The sequence below is a fragment of the Larus michahellis genome, chromosome 4 (genome assembly GCF_964199755.1).
Source record: "Larus michahellis chromosome 4, bLarMic1.1, whole genome shotgun sequence".
Taxonomy (NCBI): domain Eukaryota; kingdom Metazoa; phylum Chordata; class Aves; order Charadriiformes; family Laridae; genus Larus; species Larus michahellis.
Window position 1 is genome coordinate 51,504,373 of NC_133899.1, and position 6,000 is coordinate 51,510,372.

General features: G+C 42.2%; 1 protein-coding gene across 6 annotated transcripts in view; it reads right to left on the minus strand.

Annotated features, from left to right (window-relative positions):
• PAPLN (papilin, proteoglycan like sulfated glycoprotein) overlaps positions 1 to 4,477 on the minus strand; it is a 56,432-nt gene extending 51,955 nt beyond the window's left edge. For 2 of the 6 annotated variants that reach the window (XM_074584719.1, XM_074584713.1), the window contains exon 1: positions 2,182 to 2,316. The gene's annotated coding sequence lies outside the window, so the exon portion shown is untranslated. Of the gene's footprint in view, positions 1 to 1,516; positions 1,582 to 2,181; positions 2,482 to 4,369 lie in introns of those variants that run through there. The other 4 variants (XM_074584718.1, XM_074584715.1, XM_074584717.1 and 1 more) reach the window with 4 other exon arrangements.
• Positions 4,478 to 6,000: the final 1,523 nt, after the last annotated feature.

Genomic DNA, 6,000 nt, shown 5'->3' on the forward strand with positions numbered 1-6,000 from the left:
CCTTTAGAATAAGATTTGCTCTAACTCAAAGTCAAGGACCACCAGGAAAACCAGCTGCAACAACATAACTCCTTTCCCATTTCCTAAACAGCAAGTCAGGACACAGCCATTTGCACAGATTCTAACTGAATCTTGATGCCTAATTTGTGAGACAAGTAATCCCTTAAGCAACTAGATTAGATGAGCTCTACCAGCAGTCTCTTTTACCCAAGCTGGTAAGTAGTGGGATCAGAGAGAGAGCCAAACCCAAAACCGGAGTTACAGAATCTGCGTCAAAAAGTACTGCACTTATTGAACATTTGAGATCATCCATTCTCTAATTTCTCTATAGCATTGTAGTACCATAACGACAGCTACTTTCCCCTTAAAATTAAGACAATTTAATTTGTTTTATACTTAACACTATTTTATATACATATACAGAGAGAGACCAGCAAACAAAAAGCTACACCCTTTCTTGAAAATCACCTCAAGTCATTTGTCACACACTTTTTGGAAAATGCTATGGAGTAGACCGTTTACTAGTAAACAGATTTGGAATATGCAAATGCTACAGAGTAACTACCCCAACCCCAGCATTTCTGTGAAGCCAGCAAGCATTTACACTCAAGAAGCAAAATATTTTAAAAACAAACACCTCTGAGGTGTCAGAATGGTCCACAGTGTGCGAGAACCTGAAAATGTGCTTGAAAAAGAAGTCTCAATTATCTCACACTGGACAGGAAAATATGCTAAAAGCAAAACTTCCAGAGATAGCAAATTTGCTCTACATCTTATTTGTTTGCATTTTGTTAATCTTGCCATTTACTAACATGAACGAGTATTAGTTTAAGGTAATGCCATGCCAAAAATACGTGGTCCTACCTACCTTTGTTGCACATCACAAACACCTCCCTTTGCTCCCTGTAACAGCAAAGTATTTGTCCTGAAAGTCCGCAATGAACCTGTCCAACACACACGTGGCTGCGTAGCACGCTGGCCCACCAACGTGCTGCATCTCAGAAAGTGGTTTTTCATGGCAGCTCTGTGTACAGAGACTGAGAAATGCTCTGCCATTACAGGGGACGGCACACCTCTAAGAAGCCAGGAGAGAAACACTGAAGTGGCAAGTCAGCTTACAGAGAAGCTGTTGAAGGGCCCTCATAAGTGCAATGTAGAATGGATAAAACAAACCCCGAGTGCTGTGTAGACACTTCCAAAAGCAATAAGCATAAGTGTTTCCAACCTTCTTTAGGGTCTCTAAAGACAGACATAAAGAAACGTACCATCTCCCTACGCTCCTTTACTAACACCAGTTATTCCTAGTCCCATGAACTCCATGCAAGACTGACACTACCTTCATCAAAGCTTTGAAACTCAAGTTTTTAAATCAACTGCTCCTCTACCTCCACCCAACCACCCAGAAGGAACACCAGGGCATCAGGCAAATCCGCAGCTCTGCCACACTGCTACATGTGCCCATTACCACTTCCGTGCCAGGACAGGTCCCTGGAGCTGCCGCCTCGGCCTGCCTCACCCGCCAGATTTCCTCAGGGATGAGAGATCCGGTCCTGCAAACCTCCCCTTTCACAAACAGGTCCGTTGACTCTGACAGCATCATTTGGCTGGGAAGAGCCTCCCAAATGGATCCTGTCTCACACAGCTGAGAGCAATGCAAGACTGATTAGGAGACACTCCCTCCCCTCAGCACCTGCTACCACATGAACAGATGCAGCTGAGCACTCCAGGGGGCACCGTGAGGGGGTACAAGAGTCTTCGCACCTGGCCAGGCTTTTATTCCTACCAGCAAAAATTATGTTTCTCCAGTCAACATCTCTGCTATGTTTGTCCAGCATCCTATCAATATTATACCTTCCCCTTCCACCCCGCTGCTCCTCCCACCCACAGTATCAGGAACAGCAGTTTTGATTACATTAAGTCTCAGTGTAATTAACTGTGAGTAAGAGGGTGATGTTCACCAAATACACGTAGTGTCTTCTTCCCTCCCTTCTAGGAAATAAAATTCTGCAGTCATAAGGACTCTGGTCTCTCCTCTCCCCTGCACCCTTAACTGAAGGACAAAAAATGGTGGGAAATAAAAAATAGCTTAAAAAGCACAAACAGCATTGAAAAGACTAATAGAAAATACATGTCCAGGTAGAGAGATCAGGAGACAGCCCAGAGCACGAAGTCAACTCTTACCTTCTCGGTATACCTGTGAAAGGTGAGTGCAAAAGTTGGAGACACTTGCACCACACACCACTCTTCAGCCAAGTTCCAAAACCCACTTTCCTATTCTGGTTCAAACAGTGGCTCTTAAGCGCTCTTCTCTCCAGCTTCTGTTTGGTTACTAATCCTTGCTGCACAGGAAAAGGAGAGTTGTATTTCATTTAACCCCTTCAGCCCCTAGTTTCTTCACAAGAGGTTTCGCTTTTGCTTGGGAAAGCGAGAGTTGTGAGCATGCATACACGCACGTTTTGGAATTGTTTCTAGCTCCTGTACACGAGTGTGAGCACACACGTTATCTCTAAACTGTGCCTTAAGTTATTGCAGGGGTGGGGCCCTCTGTAACTAGTTTTATTTTAGCTGTAGGCAGCATATCAAAAGAGAGACAGTTATCCACATATCCCTTTGGTATTCATTTTCAGTAAGTTCCTAACTCTAAAAATAAATTATTTGACTTAACATTTACTTTAAAACTAAAACCTGAGTCACAGTTCACAGATACACTTTTGACCAAAGGAAGTTTGAACTTAAATACAATTTGCAGCTAGATCTGGCTCTGGGCAGAGTTCAGCAGGTCCCTAAGATCGGAATATACCAGAGCTTTGGATACAGACCTGAATTTAACCAAAGACAATGGCAGCTCAGGTTTCTCTATTTTTCTCCTCTAACAAATGCCATGCAATTCAGATACCCTCTGAAAAATGCCATGAAGGAACAATTCAGCAACAGAAAAACTGTTAAGGGAAAAGGAATCTAGCTGGACGCATTACAAGGAAAAACTTGTGCCGTTAATCATGTGAATACTAGAGAAATCATTGCATAACAACTTACGTGTTGCTGCTGTTTTATCTCGAAAACAGGTAATTCGCCCCCTACTGATTTTGCCCTCTGCTTAGTATAAAACAAATAAATATTGAAATACAAATATCACTGATCTATAAAAATAGATTCTGGTCCAGCAATTATAACAGCTATCAGCATTTCAACACTACTTAAAAAATGTTATGATTGAGGTCTCCAGGATGATGAGAATAGCTTTAAAGTCTTGAGTTTGGGTTGGTCTTTTTGTTTGCCTTCCAGTGTTAGAGTCCTTTTTCATCTGTGGTTCATTTGAAACCATGAGATACAGAACCTTGCTTTCAAAAGGAATGCTGAAGCTTTTACCTTCAGGTAACTCCACGAGCTCAGTCTTCCAAGGAAGACAGCAAGATGTGCAATGAAATCCCCAGAACTGGTATCACTACTCTCTTCTTGGCCACGCTACTGCTTTAAATTATTAAAAGAGATAATTTCCTTGGCAACTGTTGACAAGTCTAGACACATACAGCTCCAAACTGAAAAGAAGTTTCTAGCAGCCTCATAAATGCGCCATGTGACACAGAAGCAATTTTATTCTAGGACTACAGTTCTTTTCACACCTCCTGGTCAAGCCCTGTGTGGCAACTGGCCACAAAGGTACACAGTACTCAAATCCTACCCTTACTCATGCCAAAGGGGACAGAGTTCAAACAAGAGTCACACCTTTTCCACAACCAAAAGCAATCCTGTACTTCCCTGTCCAAGCTAACTCTGACATAATAGACAGGGACAAACCCTAACAGGAACACCAAAAAAAAAAAGGCAACACCTCCACCAAGAAGCAGGGGAACCCCAAAGGTTGAAAGACATGACACACCCCAGAAGAGTGCCTAATGGTGGTGCTGATGCGTGGCTTCCTACATTCCCCTTGTCAGGACAGACAACAATTGGACATTGTTACATTGTTAACACCTAATTAAGAATACAGAGATTACCATCTTGGCCCTTTAGATTCAAATTTTCCCCGTAAGAAAACAAATTTTGGCCTTGGGACAAGCTGTGGGCCCTCCTTTTCCATCAGAAACAAGTTACATCAGCATATGCTTTTTCTTTATCCGTCTGTACTCTCAACTGGCCGTTGGCTACTGCCATCCTGCCAGCTGTCACAGTTATGTCCTAAGCTGCATGATATTTGATCCCCCACAAACCAAAGCCACAACCCATGGCCTCATATGAATAAACCACACTTTCAGATCAGTTTAAAGCTTTTAGCCTGTATCATTGGCAAGAAAAGACATGAAATCCAATCCTAAAGGTTCAAAAACAGTAAGCAAAAACCCACAACTCCATACAAATTTATCAATACCTGATTCTTAAAATTTCTTCTCACAGCAGCAGGACCCTCAGTGAATGTTTTTGGAAATACCAAGCTTAGTAATGTTCTTGTGGTTCTTGTGTTCTTGTTGATAGTTAGAACTACAAGGGAGTTCAGAGACAGGGAAAATGTGACTGCTCGGTTTGGAATCTAGCCAGGATACATCCAAAAAACAGCTGTGCCTACTGCATTAAAGCAGATACTGCGTAAACACATCTGGATTAATTTTTAACCCCATAAATACTTAATAGATAACCTCCTGAGATGCTAAAATAAAACAAGAAGTGACCAGACTTTTACCACAACTAAGCAACAGGAAACATTAATGAAACTCCTTTTATTAACAAAAGGAAACAAAAATCTGCCTATGCTTCCTGGTTCTAGTAGAGACATGACAAAATCAGAAGCTATTAGTTTGGGATTTGAACTTGAGGCCAGTCCTTATCAGGAAAAAGACAATGCAAATATGAAGTAAACCTTTGCCCTGTAGTTCCACAGAAAGTTTTGTGTGTGTACCTTTTCTCTGGGAGAACGGACATGACCCCTATGTTGAAATTGTTTTCAACACCTATCATTTAATGAAAGTAAGGTAATCCACCAATTCAAAATCATTCTCGTCTCCTGGTAAGTTCACTATGGAGTGAGTACAGTCAAGACCACAGGCATTTGCCTCTTGCCACTAGCTCTATTCAGTGGCTAGCCTGGAGGCAATGGCACCTGGGTGTCACAGATGTGATCATCAAGAATAAACAGTTGAGGTGAACACATAGTAAATGGATACTGCTGAACAAGATATCCCTTCTAATCCCATCAGTGAAGTGCTTTTGGCAAGAAGGAATCTATACAGGAGCTGTGATACTGGGATTTCAACAGTTATGTGGCCAGAGGTCTGTAGTAAGACTTCTTTCTCTGTTGTTATACTCCAGAAGTACATCTCATAGAAACAAACCACCTGGATTCCTTACTGCCAGATGCTGTTTTCAAAGACTGTCTAAAGATTTGCATCCTTTACTGGACACAGCTCCAGTCTAACTAGTCTAACACTTATAGCATTGTGGTGGGTTGACCTTGGCTGGTCACCAGATGGCCACCAAGCTGCCCTATCACTCCTTGTCCTCAAGAGAACAGGGGAAAAAAATATGATGGAAAAGTTCGTCAGTCATGATAAAGACAGGGAGATTATTCACCAGTTACAAGACACAGACTTGACTTCAGAGAAATTAATTAGTGAGAAATAAGAACAAAACTAAAACCACCTTCTCCCCACCTCTCCTTCTTCCCAGAGGGCAACTTCACTCCTAACTCTTCTACCTCCTCTCCCCTCCCCCTGAACAGCATCCAGGAAATTCAGACAAGACTCACAAAGCTTCCAGAAGAAAAGCTGGTCTTGGTGTCTTGAGCATTCACCCAAGGAAGTAAAGGATCTGTGTTCAGTTTGTTTAGGGGATCTGAACCTCCCAGGAGACTGTTGTGATCAGGAAACCATGGTATACAGACACATTACAAACTGGTGTTCTTGATCAGCCCCTTACTCTTTAAGCCAAAGAGCAAGGATCTGTGATGTTATGGTTATGGTTGGGTCACATGCTTAAAAATTGGATGTTTGCCGTGCTTGGATTTCA